This window comes from Dreissena polymorpha, chromosome 1 (genome assembly GCF_020536995.1).
Source record: "Dreissena polymorpha isolate Duluth1 chromosome 1, UMN_Dpol_1.0, whole genome shotgun sequence".
Classification (NCBI taxonomy): Eukaryota; Metazoa; Mollusca; class Bivalvia; order Myida; family Dreissenidae; genus Dreissena; species Dreissena polymorpha.
In genome coordinates this window covers 192,937,197-192,952,806 of record NC_068355.1, presented here as the reverse complement: position 1 = coordinate 192,952,806, position 15,610 = coordinate 192,937,197, and the positions used below count along the sequence as shown (strand labels likewise).

At 35.0% G+C, this 15,610-nt stretch overlaps 1 long non-coding RNA gene across 1 annotated transcript; it reads right to left on the bottom strand.

The window, feature by feature from the left end:
• Positions 1 to 11,750: 11,750 nt before the first annotated feature.
• On the bottom strand, positions 11,751 to 12,546 carry LOC127864412 (uncharacterized). Its single transcript, XR_008041898.1, has 2 exons — positions 12,325 to 12,546; positions 11,751 to 12,024 (listed from the first exon to the last, which is right to left on the bottom strand). It is a non-coding gene; the product is annotated as an uncharacterized LOC127864412 (long non-coding RNA).
• Between the last annotated feature and the right edge of the window lie 3,064 nt (positions 12,547 to 15,610).

The window sequence follows — 15,610 nt, the reverse complement described above, 5'->3', positions numbered from 1 at the left end:
AGGTGATAAAAAAAACCTTATAGCTCTTTTTTTTTCAAAAAACAGATGAGCTAATAAAAATGTTTAATATTGACAGTATGTTTACATTTGTATTTTACTTTACTTTGAGCTACATTTTTTGGTACAGAATTAGTTCTGTGCAAATTTTATTATATATAAAAAAATATATAAATAAAAAATCTGGTCCAACTAATTTTATATGGATGCTGAAAATATTCTGAACAGATTAAAAAAAAATTGTATATTTTATTCTATATATAATCTGGTCGCAGTCTGTATAGACTTTTTTGGAACTTTTGTGGATACGAATTTCATAACTCCACATGACCAATACAAAATGTTTGACATCTAAACTGACAGTCAAGTCTTCAATTTCTGTTATGAGGTTATTTTAACATTTGATGTCCGTGTGACCCAACAAGTTTACTTATCTATATAGTTATAAAACCGCTCCTTGACTAATAATGTGTCCTGCCGGCCACTAAATCATAGGTCAAAGCATCTCCGCATGTTGTGATTTTGGCGGAACATCCTGCCACGTCGCCTTGAATAGTGAAATTAAGTTGACGTCATCATTATTATTGTTGTTTATTAATGTCAATTATACATTTTAACGTTATTAAAAAAGTTCAAACCTGGATTGCATATCTCTTAACATTAACAACCAAACTACAGTTTTAATACGATCGCCAAGCTGAGTACATAATTATCAAAAACCTTTGACCTTTATGTTTATAAACGTCCTAAATATCCATCCCAGTAACTGCCATACTCATTTTGCAGTTCCGTTTATAACTAGGGTTCGCAGCTTGGACCAAATTGACTCTGTTATAAAAGAGTTCCAGTTTATCAATATCTAAGGTTTTTCGAGTGAAAATTGCACAACTTTTTAATATGCATTTGACCTTTGACCTTCGATTTTCTAATTAAAAATTTTCTTGCAAATTTTTTATATCAAAACTATTTTTAATCTGATATAAATGTGTACATTTTAAAAACTGGTATCTTTTAATTTTCCTTTCCAGGATGGTTTTTAACTCCGACCAATTAGAAATAGTGTATTAAAATACCGAAGTTAAACAGCCAATGAGCAGCAGTGTACTGAAACCCAGCATGTAAACTCCTTCTTTAGGTAGATTCATGTTCATGAATGTGATTTTGAAATTAATACATAAATCAAATATAAATCTACTTCAGGAGACTTCGTTAGTTTTTACAACGTTTAACCATAGCCAGATAAGGAAACCTGCAAAGCCCTCTTGAGGGCATGCTTTAAAATGGAGCGCATACATTTAAAATATGTGCCATGATATCCTTAGAAGAACCTCTGAGTATATTTCATGATGATTGGGCAAACAATATGACTTCTAGAGTGTTCTTAGTGTTAGCAAAAGCTGTATAAAGAAAAACTGACCGCCCCTCTGGCAGCCATGTTTTTCAATGGACCAGAACCATTTTTGAATTCAGCATTAGAACAGAATGATGGCCTGAGCAAGTTTCATGAAAATAAGGCAAACCATGTGACTGCTAGAGTGTTCACAAACTTACTTAAAAATATTTAGTTTGTTATAAAAGTTGCAATTCAATTTATTTTTTCCTGAACGATCACTAATGCTTTTATTATCTTCTTATACCAGCATCTATTGACTTTGTCATGCGCTAATGCTTTTGCGATATGAATGCAAATTTGTATTGTTATTGCACCTGTTTCATTTGTGTTCTTCATTTTTGCGACTCGAAACGACTGTCATGTGACCGTTGTTTTCAGTTTAAACATGACTTTCGAAGTGAAATAATTTTATACTGGCCGTTGGCCGCTATGGACAATTGACCGTTATTCTCAAGTGTATTATAGAATGATTTTCGTGGGGGGGGGATCCAGACTGACCGTTGACTGCAATTGACCCTTATTTTCAAATGACCGTTGAACAATTATTACTATGTCAGCCTTCAAGACGTTTCTTTATTTATAGAAAACATTATGATCCTCAGCATGGCTATTTTTAACTTCATCAAGTAATGTACAAAACCACACTACCCCAGAGGTCATGAATAAGCAGTTAACATGCAACATGTGCACACATATTTAGAAAATATGTAGAGAATGTAAAAAGGTGGAAGTACATTTATGACAAGTGTTTGGATGTTCATATATGTGAAATACAGAAACAGAAATATGGTTAGACAATTATGCCTTATTAAAAGACTGCATATTATTAATACAGGGTTAATATTATGATACTCTAGCCTCATCCTGTGGAATTTCAATGAATATAACTAAAACTATACAGTATAAATTTACCCACACAACGTATGAAGTAGGAATAATGCTTTTTACCAACTTTCTATCTGAATCAAGTCTAAAACCATGGCCCATGCCAAATAAATGGATTATCAGTTTCATAAAAAAAAATAAACTTATCCTGCATAGGAAAATACTCTAAATGTTGTTTTTTGGAAAACCTTTTTGATAATTTGTGGTGAGTTCATTTTGAAATGTGGAAACCTTTTCTATAATTTTGCTTTTGTTGTTTAAGCAGTATCTACAGTCGGTTTTGATCTGTGACATGCACAGTTATTGGATACACCTCTGTGTGGAGGGCGTGTATCCAGCTGCCTCAGCAATGATTGGCTGATATGATAACCCAGAACAATTTGATTGACAGCTGGCATGTCAGTTGTCAAGGGTGACAGGCGCAATGAACCTGAAAATCTTTAAGCGGGCAAGTGGAGTTATTGCTTGTCAAACTACACAAGCGAGAATAATTATGCTCACTGAAGTCACGCACAAATCTGCACCAAACTCTATAAAGCTATGAAAATCAGATTATAGAGACAATTAAAGCGCATGAAAAAAATGGGGTCCATGGCCGACTAAAGATATATTGTCCATTGCGTAAAATATCACCATATACAGAATCTGCAGTGAAGTCATGTCTGGCAATATGGATATTAAAAACTGGCCAGTCTCTGGACATAAACTGACAATAGGGGAAATACAAGGACAAGTGAATTCAAGATGCTTATAATATGTCATGGTTAATATAAGAAATGAGACATTTCATAATGAATACTAATACATGTACTAGAAAACAAGAGGGCCATGGGCCAAAAAGTGCTCACCTGAAATCCAGGAACCATATATTTTGAGGTGTTGTTAAGAATAATCAAAGTACTTAATAAAACATTAATTTCTTGGCACATTTTTATTTTTGAGCTGAGATATCATTAGAACAAATGTTGTGACCAAGTTTCAGGAATATTTTTCAAACAAGGATATCAGTAAAACTCCCCAATTATGCTTTGTCGATATATATGGGTTAATTGTGTGGAAAAAAGTGAGACCTTGAGAAAATCTAATATTAGCCTCAGTGACCTTGACCCCAGTGACCTCAAACCTCATCAAATTAGGTAGAGGTCCATGCAAGGTACCTACATGCCAAATATGAAAGAGATCGGTAAAGTATTGAAGGTGCTATGAGAAACTGTAACAAAAGTGTGACGGAAAAATCTATTATTAGCCTTGGTGACCTTGACCTTGACCCCAGTGATCTCAAACGTCATCAAAAGGTAGAGGTCCATGCAAGGTATATACATGCCAAATATGAAAGAGATTGGTAAAGTATTGAAGGTGCTATGAGAAACTGTAACAAAAGTCTATTATTAGCCTTGGTGACCTTGACCCCAGTGACCTCAAACCTCATCAAAATGTAGAGGTCTATGCAAGGTATCTACATGCCAAATATGAAAGAGATCAGTTAAGTATTGAAGGTGCTATGAGAAACTGTTACAAAAGTGTGACGGAAAAATCTATTATTAGCCTTGGTGACCTTGACCTTGACCCCAGTGACCTCAAACGTCATCAAAAGGTAGAGGTCCATGCAAGGTATCTACATGCCAAATATGAAAGAGATCGGTATAGTATTGAAGTGATATGAGAAACTGTAACAAAAGTCTATTATTAGCCTTGGTGACCTTGACCTTGACCCCAATGACCTCAAACATCATCAAAAGAGAGAGGTCCATGCAAGGTATCTACATGCCAAATATGAAAGAGATCAGTAAAGTATTGAAGGTGCTATGAGAAACTGTAACAAAAGTCTATTATTAGCCTTGGTGACCTTGACCCCAATGACCTCAAACGTCATTAAAAGGTAGCGGTCCATGCAAGGTATCTACATGCCAAATATGAAAGAGATCAGTAAAGTATTGAAGGTGCTATAAGAAACTGTAACAAAAGTGTGACCGAACGGAAGTACGAAAGTGCGGAAGGACAAACTGGCAACTATATGCTCCCGATATATATATATGGGGAGCATAAAAAGTTACTTGTAGATTGCTAACAAGATTTTTTTTTAATTGACCTTAATGATGCCATGTAATTGGTTTTAAACTCTGAAGCCAAAATTTCATTGGGCAAATGTTCTGACCAAGTTTCAAGAAGATTAGACAATAAATACATGTTTCACTATAGCCATAAAAGGTAAACTGCCCCGGCCCATGGCGACCATGCTTTTAAACAGACAAAATACTTGCCTGAGATATCATTTAAACAAATAATAAGTTTTTCATGAAGATTTGAAAATAAAGTTGGCTTCCAAAGTGTTAACAAGGTTTTATTATAGCCATATAAGGGAAACTAACCTGCCCCTGGCTGCCATGTTTTTCAATGAACCAGGACCATTTTCAAACTCAGCTCAGATGATATAAGAAAATATGTTCTGAGCAAGTTTCAGGTCCGTTTGTTTTGTGATCAGGTACGGGCTTTTTTAAATACCAGGAATACTCATGCAATGTTTAATGGGCATTTAACAATAATATATCATACTTGAGAAGATTCTTGGTATATCATGGTATACCAGGCACCACAGTTTTTCAAGGCCAGGGTTTTTTATCTGATTTTGGGGAATGGGCATGGCCTTTTTTGAGGGGAAAAAAGCGCGCAAATGCCTGATTTGGGGGGGAAAAAATCACGCGAAATGCCGGATTTTGGGGAAAATAAGGAAAGTCTTAAATAATCAATTTAACATATTTTGCTGTTTTTTTAAACAAATTCAAGGCAACAGATAATTTTATTATGCAATATGTTATATTTTCTACACTGGATAAGGTTAACTTATATATTTAAAGTTAAAAAAAAATTCTTTCAATAATTAATTATCTAAATCTGAAATAAATGTTTTGATATACTGTATAATGCATGAAATGCACATTTTCCACGAGGAAAATCTAGGTTTTCAATAGAATTCTCCTAAGTAACTGTCCATGATTTTATTGTGAACGAGTACAGATTACCGACCAATTAGTGTGCTTGGTATAAGCCACTGAAATTATCGATAAATATTGAAACGGGGTTATTCACGCATGACTAATTTACAACCGAGGGAATCTTTCGCGGCCTTAGGACCATACTCTGATACTAGTCAGCGAAGTAGTTTGGACAAAGGGCAATTAAGATAATATCAATAAGGGTGCGGAAAACAGCAGGTGCTCATGTCATGAAAAGGCAGGGTGGTGACCTTTGGAAAGGGCAGCGTGGCGCTAAATGGCTTAGAAAGGGGCAAAACGGCCTGAGAAAAACACTATTAGACTGTGGAAGTTTGCACATTAGACCCACCCAGTAATTAGGAGAGTTGAACCCATACAGTTTGGGACTATCAATTCCTTAGTGAGAACACAGAACAAACGGAAATAATTCTGCCAAAACTTATCATCGCAACAAATTCCTTTTTCATCAATCATCTACACCTTAAAATAATTCAACTTTGAAAGCCTAAGCGAGATACACCCAATATTGAAAAGGATTTATAAACAAACATTTTTTGGGGGAAACCTTTATGTTTACAACAGCCGAACATAAGCTGTCAATGTAGAAGTGCACAAACACAAAGACAAACACATTTGTGCACATCTTGTTCAAACATATTAATTTTTGTGAAAAAGTGATTACCTTCAGTCTGTAGGATTATAGCGGGCAGTTTTTATCAAATGAAAAAATGGCGGCTATTATGATTATTTATGATAATGAAATAAATATTTCCAAATGGGCAATTAAACTTTTGCCTAACAATCACAACTTTAACCGCTAATTTTTGGTGTCAATAACGGCAACTGAAGAAAATTCACAAAAAAGGTTAAATGAGCATTAAATAACAACTTTACAACAAATCACAAAATAAACATTCCTTTAAATAACATAATAACATGCTCATAAATTTGGTAAAACAAATATTTTCTTTTCATTATTACAATGTCCCCACTTTTTGTGGCAAAAATAAGCAGTGTTTTGTTTTCACCACTTTGGGAATGGGGCCTGGCCCCTTTGGATTGGGAAAAATTCTTTTTTTTCCACTAATTTTGGGAAATAAGTGTTGATTTTTTGCTAACAAACACTCTTAAATTGGGCCTACAAGTGATTTGAATATAATGTTAACTAAAGTTCAACTTACAGAGCCAGACCCGAATTGGAACGAAAACAAGATGTGTTTGTGAAACACAATGTCCCCCTATATGACTTTGACCTTGAAGGATGACCCCCTTGTCAAAAAAGTGAGCAAAATCCGGTTATAACCCAGTTTTAAACTGGGTTTAACCGTGCGGTATTGGCACCGAGCTAAAAGCGAGTCTTTTAAACACACTTTTTGCTTACCGACTTGGTTTTATCTGAGTTGAATCTTGGTTTAACTCGCTTAAAGCCAACATAGTTGTTTTTTAACCGTCTTAAGTGGGTTTAAAGTGAGTTTTTTTCAGGCATCTGTGTTTAACTCTGCGGTATTTGCACTGTGCTAAAAGCGGGTTTTTCAGACACGCTTTTAGCTTACCGACTGGGTTTTTTAGCTTACCGACTTGTTTTTTTCTGAGTTAAATCTTGGTTTAACTCGCTTTAAACCAACATAGTGGGTTTTTTAACCATCTTAAGTGGGTTTAAAGTGAGTATGATTTTCTACAAGTTGGTTTTTTGAGGTTTTTTAAACATGCTTAGACCAACTTCTGTCTGTGGAGTTGGTTTTAAGTGGGTAAAAAGTGTGTTCTTTATGTGAGCTATAAGCAGGCTAAACACGGTTTTTAAGTGAGCGAAAAGTGAGCTGAAAGCAAGCCTTTGTTAGTTTTTTTCACAGTGAAAACATGCTTTTAACTCGCTTTAAACCTAGTTATTAACAGTATTTTATCTGTGAAAAAATCAAAAGCAATTTGTGGGTTTGGGTAAGTTGATTTTTGTGGGTTTTAACAGTGTTTTAGTGAGTTTTTTTAAGAAAGTAGGTTTTTTGTGAGCCTTTTGTGGGATTTTGCAGTGTGAAAAAAAATAATTTTGGACTGATATGTTCTAGAAAAAATGGTTTTTGTGAAGCAATAACAACAGTTCATTATAAGCCCAATGTGGTTAAAAGGGAAAGAAACACAATGTGTACGAAAATTATGTTTATATGACAAAAATAGTACACCGCAAATTAATACAAACAGATTATTTTTACAATACATTATAAAATAATAGACATTTATGGAAGATTTTAAAGCAAAAGTTTGACCGCAATGGACAACTTCTGGTGGAGTATTTAGACCGCAGCTGCTGCAGAGACCTGGATCTCAGCTGTTGGAGGTACCTGAACCGCAGTGGAATGAGGAACCTGGATTTCAGCTTATGGAGGGATCTTGACGGCATACGGTGTTGGGACCTGCACAGCAGCTACTGGAGAGACCTTGACCGCTAGGGGACCTGGAAAGCAGCCAGTGCAGAGACCTAGACCTGATCTTGGCGGGTGGAGGGACCTGGAAAGCAGCTGGTAGAGACCTGGAAAGCGGGCGCTGGAGCGACATGTAGTTGTACCATTGATGCTGCTTGTGTCCTTCTCCTCTTGAGCATCTCTTATGCCAGTTGATCTGCAAAGGATTAATACCATATCACTTTCAAAAGGGCAAGGCATTCTTCAAACATGTTGATTGGTTATGTTTTTGTTCCACTTAACTATGAAATATTGCTGTTATGGTAATCTTGTTGCTTTAATAATAATAAATTTAAGTTATTTGCTTGTTGTTTTTGTTTGTTTATTTTTGAAATTTTAATCCCGTGATCACATGTGACTTAGCACTTTTCATCAATTATTAAAAGAAATTGCGTTTGGTAGAAAATGCAGTTTGAAAATGTACCAAGATGCGTGGTCTCATTTGGCTGTGTGGTCTGGTGGCATTGTAAATGCAGTAACCTGTATAGTTTACCTCTCAACAAATCGAGCTTTCTTGGTCAATGACAGAGCGAGGTTTTCCCACTCTTGTTCCCCTCAAGTTTGCCAGCTTGTGCAGGGTAAAAACCAGGTTTAAAAGTCCATACATCAGGCAGGCGATGATGCATATTCTTTCCAAAGGATCTTCCCATCGATGTCAATTTTGCCTTGTGGCAAGAGTTTAACCTTCAAAATTAAAATATATAAGTTCTAATTAAGTAAGAGGGAAAGAAATCCGTTCAGTAATAACCAGAAATAGATATAAATAAAATTTTAGATGACAATAACCATGAAACACAACCATAATTATTCACTGTACACAACATTTACACTTTTTCATGTGTAAGTTTATCTATTTTTGCTTCAAAATGTGTTGTTTATCCTTTAAATTGCAATACAATAACTTATCCATTTACATTTCCCAGTGACAATACATAAATATGATAATGATCATAATTAATTCAATAAACTAAATAAAAAAAGGGGTGAAGAAATCACAATACAAACCTGTTAAAACTGTTCTTCAGTATTCCAAAAACAACATCAGGCAGTTCAACCTCCTTTCCAACCAACTTATTATTGATTTCCACATTGCAGTAAAAAACACATTGTTTTCATCACACAATACTTCATGCTGACAGAATTTCAAGACATTTTACACTACCATTATAAGTCTTTCACTTCTTTATATTAATGTTGCTGAATTAAATTTAGCTCAATATTCAGTTGCTGACACCAGCTTGTTTTTCAAAAGTTGTTGTTTTCAAAAAGATAACTTCCTCAGTGCAATAGCCAATCAAAAGCCTTATATCTTATTCCACACAGCCTTATCTCTAGGCAAACCCCATCAGTAGCCTTATCTACCCCTAGATAATCAGTACCCTGTTTAGCTCTGAATGCCTGACAGATTGTTATCTGTTTATTGTTAGTGGTGTGAAATAAGGGTGGTTTTAGGTATTGTCTTGTTATTTTGTTGACAGTTTATGTAACACAGGTCATGTTTGGCATTTTATTATTTTATTGCAAATTAAGAAAATGGATATGATGGTATCATAATGCAAATATCAAAATCTTGCATAACTTATGTACAAAAATAAATAGATTATTTCCAAAATAATGTTTCCAATACCATAATTATTTAAATATGCAGATTTAACAAGTAAATACTGTTTTAAACAAATATAAACAATCATATGAGATTGTTTAAAAAAAATAAAAAATTAAGACATAATACAATCATAAGATATTGTTTATAATAAACACAAACATAAAGAAAAAATTCAAAGTGAAACACAAACTCTTTCATTTTCATGTATAAAACTAAGCTTGACCATTGTTATAGTTTTTGTCAGTGATACTTGTTGTCCATCTGTGAACCTGTGATGTTCTGAAAGAGACATTTTCATCCAATATTCCCTAAAAATTATGGGGAGCACACAAATGTACAATAGGGACAATGGCAAACAAGCTGTAAAAAAAGCCCCATTACAATTGACTTGTTTTATTTATGGCTATAAACATCAAACAAAGACCCAGTTGAAGAATTATTGTTTCATTGATGAGTTATATTAATAAACAAAAGACCAACTTGTTGAAAAGTGTGTTAAAGTGAGTCTTTAAGCCTCGTTGCAGCTCTCAACTTATTTACAAAAAGACCAAGTTAAACTTGCTTAAACCCACTTCTGTTTAAAAAAAAGACCAACTTCTGTTGTAAAAGACTCGCTTATAAAACAAAAAGACACACTTAAACACACATAAACCAACTCATAAATAAAAAGGCTCACTTTTGACACACAAAAAACCAACTTCTTACTGAAAAAAACTCGCTTAAACACACATCTTCTTAAAATAACCAACTTTAAGCTCAGTTTAGCGCACATAAAACTCACTTTTATTAGCAAAAACCAACTTCCACTAAGAAAAACTCAGAAAAAACACAGTTTTATGTTGGTTTAAGTGTGTTTTGGTATGAAAGTGGGTTATTTTTTGACAAGGGTGACCTTGACCTGACCCTTCACCACTCAAAATGTGCAGCTCCTTGAGATACACACGCATTTCAAATATAAAATTGCTAACTTCAATATTGCAGAAGTGACATTACATGAGCAATATTGACCCATATATTTGACCTTGAAGGATGACCTTGACCTTTCACCACTCAAAATGTGCAGCTCCATGAGATACACATGCATGCCAAAAATCAAGTTGCTATCTTCAATATTGCAAAAGTATTCATAAAATAAGCGATTTGGGCCACATATATTTGACCTCTGACCTTGAAGGATGACTTTGACCATGACCTTTTACCACTCAAAATGTGCAGCTCCATGAGATACACGTGCATGCAAAATATCAAGTTGCTATCTTCAATATTGCAAAAGTATTTATAAAATAAGCGATTTGGGCCACATATATTTGACCTCTGACCTTGAAGGATGACCTTGACCTTTCACCACTCAAAATGTGCAGCTCCATGAGATACACATGCATGCCAAATATGAAGTTGCTATCTTCAATATAGCAAAAGTTATTGCAAAATGTTAAAGTTGGCGGAAACCAACCAACAGACCAACCAACCAACAGACCAACCAACCAACAGACAGGGCAAAAACAATATGTCCCCCACTACTATAGTGGGGGACATAAAAATCACTGATAAGTCTTATTTAATTATTCATTACATTACTGGAATAGGGTATTATAACTGCATTTATCTAAGAAATGCAGAAAAAAGCATAGTAAAACAGGTTCCTGTTATTAGTTCATGCATAAACCTATTAGCTGTTGTTTGTAATGGTTTGGAGGATTGACATTCCACAACCTAGATGTTTTGTGCAGGATAAACAGAACTTTGCACTGATAACCCAAATTAAAAGACTCCATCAGCTCCATTAAAGCCCTTTCAAGCCAAGTCATTATTTGCGCCAAGTACTTTGCACCCTAACCCTTACCCACCAAATATATATTACACAATTTAGAAACAAGAGTTCCGCGGTCGGAGATGACCGCATTGAAGCCGGATTTTTGATTTAAATGACAGGAAAGTACCTTTCGTGCTTTTGTCAATGCAATACTTAAATTACTGAAATATTGTTCAAAGGTCAAAATGAAATGTAAGTACTTTTCAAGGCATGAGCAAACCTTGTGTTATGTTTTGAATGCATGCATATACATGAACAACAAGTTTGAAGACTCTAGGTACAAGCATACCAAAGTTATAACATGGAATAAGAACTTTAACATTTTTACCTACCAAAGTTATAAGAACTTTAACATTTTTACATTCAAGGTCACAGTGACCTTGACCTTAGAATGAATGACCTTGAAATGACCAGTGGTCATCTAAGTGTGCTTGCAAACCTTCATGTCAAGTTTGAAGACTCTATGTCCAAGCATACCAAAGTTATAACAATTTTAACATTTTAACATTTAAGGTCACAGTGACCTTGACCTTCAAATGAATGACATTGAAATGACCAGTGGTCATCTTCTAGTACTGGCCAATCTTTATTTCAAGTTTGAAGACTCTAGGTCCAAGCATACCAAAGTTATACCATGAAATAAGAACTTTAACATTTTTACATTCAAGGTCACAGTGACCTTGACCTTCAAATGAATGACCTTGAAATGTCCAGTGGTTACTTACTAGTTCTGGCCAACCTTCATGTCAAGTTTCAAGACTCTAGGTCCAAGCATACCAAAGTTATAACAACTTTAACATTTTTACATTCAAGGTCACAGTGACCTTGACCTTCAAATGAATGACCTTGAAATGTCCAGTGGTTACTTACTAGTTCTGGCCAACCTTCATGTCAAGTTTCAAGACTCTAGGTCCAAGCATACCAAAGTTATAACAACTTTAACATTTTTATATTGAAGGTCACAGTGACCTTCAACTTCAAATGAATGACCTTGAAATGACCAGTGGTCATCTGTTAATCCTGGCCAACCTTCATGTCAAGTTTGAAGACTCTAGGTCCAAGCATACCAAAGTTATACCATGAAATAAGAACTTTAACATTTTTACATTCAAGGTCACAGTGACCTTGACCTTCAAATGAATGACCTTGAAATGACCAGTGGTTACTAACTAGTTATGGCCAACCTTCCTGTCAAGTTTCAAGACTCTAGGTCCAAGCATACCAAAGTTATAACAACTTTAACATTTTTTATATTGAAGGTCACAGTGACCTTGACCTTCAAATGAATGACCTTGAAATGACCAGTGGTCATCTGTTAATCCTGGCCAACCTTCATGTCAAGTTTGAAGACTCTAGGTCCAAGCATACCAAAGTTATACCATGAAATAAGAACTTTAACATTTTCAAGCACGCCGCCACCCCGCCCACCCACCCGCCCCCCCTCCCGCCCGACAACATCAATCTATAAGCCGAGATTTTTTCGAAAAAAATCCGGCTAAAAATATAAGAGTATTATAATTAACATTTTGAATATTGTATTTGTCAGGTATCAACAGCAGTACAACATTGTATTTTCTCTTCTTGCAGACAGTGTTTCTCGTTAAGAGATTAGAGTTAAATGATTAAACTGCAAACATGGATACATTAAATGAAATACCAATTTAAAAAATAAACAATGTCATTCTTATAAGCTCTATAAAAAAGGAAATGAGCTATAAAATTGTGAACTTGGCATGTTTGTATGTTATCATGCTTTTAATGACACGCAAGGCCCCTTCATGGACAATGAACACCTGCGTTTGACTAAAATCAAACATTGAATATATTATCCCTCATAAAATAAGGTTCATCATATCTGTTTACATGTTTACCATATATACCTTTTTATAAAAGCAAGTTAAGCACTTTTTTACTGGCTTTTGGCATGCAATTATTTCAATATATTATCCATGTTGCATTGTGTGTCACCCAGACAGCTTACAAAATAACAAGTTTGGTGCTTATATTACACACATTTACATATCAGCAAAGGAATCTAGACATGGCTGCTTTTGAATCATGTAATCTAAGAAGGATGTACCAAAATAAATGGTTTAAACAGGAACTGGAGACGCCAGCACCTGTATGACAGTTGCGAACAATAGGCTCTCTTACTTCATGTCTCGCAATGTTTTGCTATGCTTTACATACCATTGTGTATCAAAATTAAAATAATTACAACAAGAGAGCCTGAAAATCCTAAAAGTCGCTCACCTAAAATACAAAGAAACTGACCTGTTCAGTGCGGCCCAAGACAACATAAGACCACATGTTCTGACAAGTGTCATGAAGAGTGAACTATACATGAAACATTTAGAGCGTTAACAAGGCTTAACTATAGCTATATAAGTATAAATTGCTCTCCCCTGGCAGCCATGTTTTTGAACAGACAAGAAACATTTTTATATTCATCATTAAAACAAATTTTCTGACCAAGTTTCATGAAGTTTGGACAATATAGGCTATGTGACTTTAAAAGTTTAAAGATTTTACTATAGGCATATGATGAAAAATGCCTCACAAATGTTTTTCAATCAATCAGAATCGTTATCGATCTTGTCCAAGGTATCATTGGGACATATCTTTTGACCAAGTTGCATGAAGATCGGACAGTAAATGTGGCCTCAAGAGTGTAAACAAGGTTTTACTGTATCCATAAATAGCCATATAAGGAAAAATGCCCTGCCCCTTGCGGCTATGTTTTTCGAGCAACAGGAACCTTTTTCAAACTCGTCCAAGATATCATTGGGACAAATCTTCTAACAAAGTTTCATGATGATCGGACAATAAATGTGGCCTCAAAAGTGTTAACAAGGTTTTACAAAAGCCATAAGAGGAAAAAATATGGCGCCCCCTTGCGGCCATGTTTTTCAACCATCCAAAACCATTTACAAACTCGTCCACGATATCATTGACTCAAATATTCTAACCGAGTTTCATGATGATCGGACAATAAATGTGGCCTCTAGTGTGTTAACAAGGTTTTACAATAGCCATATAAGGAAAAATTATAGCGCCCCCTTGCGGTCATGTTTTTCAACCAACCGTAACCATTTACAAACTTGTCCAAGATATCATTGACATAAATATTCAAACCGAGTTTCATGATGATTGGAGAATAAATGTGGCCTCTTGAGTGTTAACAAGGTTTTACTAAAGCCATATAAGGAAAAAATACAGCGCCCCCTTGCGGCCATCTTTGTCAACCAACCCAAACCATTTTCAAACTGGTCCAAGATATACTTGGCACAAATCTTTTTATAAAATTTCATAAAGATCGGACAATACATTTGGCTTCTAGAGTGTAAACAAGGAAAATGTTAACGCTGCACGACACACAACGCACAATCGACGACAGACAACAGGCAATCACAATAGCTCCCATTGTGCTGAGGTGAGCTAAAAACAACAGCAAATATTTGCATGATGTTAACTATCATGTAAAATATATCACCTATGCACTGATGACATATGTTTGGACACTACAAAGAGTATATCAACCAAATGTTAGGGTCATCATACATGTTTTGTTAATTGTCTTAATATTAAAATGCCTTGAACAAACTCATGCAAATATTTTACCTATGTTAGTTTGACTTGTACATTAACTCTAAGGACCAGAGCTACAGATAAGCTGCGTATTTGCGTAAATACGCAATAAAAAATAGGTGGATACGCAAATTTTTTTTAATCTGTGCGTACCGGTACGCAAAACAAATCGCCGATACCCAATTCGAGCTGCCTTCTATGCGTAATGAAAAATCCCGTTTTGTTTTGGCCGTCTTGAATCGAGTCTTAATCGACAAGCGCTTGTTTTTATCTGGTAACGTATCATTCTATACATAGATGGTGATGTCACTACGTTATTATCACAGACCGGTGTGGCACAATGGGTAACGTATTTACCGATCGTTTAGATGATCACAATTGCGAGTCAAACAAAATGGCGTCTCTAGACAGACGAAAAGTTTCGCAAAAAAAATACAAAAACATTTAGATTCCTTTGTCGTGGTAAATCAATCTAAATATAAAACAATTGAAAAGGGCATAGTTGATGACTATAATGAATTTTGTTTGGGTCATTTTCGGTCAAAATACACTATATTATACTACCACAATACCGTTCCAAACCCCTATGATGGGGTGTGTTGGGTTTCTAAAACAAAAGTACTGGCCCATATTATTGGAACAAAAACAAGTAGAAACACATTCGATGAGTGGGTTGAGAAATTCCCTTGTCTTCAGATTGTTGAATCTGATAGCAGAAAGATGGAACAACCTATACTGCGATTGAATACATAACAGTGACTTTATGTAGGTACGGTTTTGAGAAGCTAAATTCACGTTTTATTGCAAATACCCAATTCACTTGTTTGTTTTGGTACAAATACCCAATTATTTTTCTATATGAGCGGGCATCATACTTTTGGA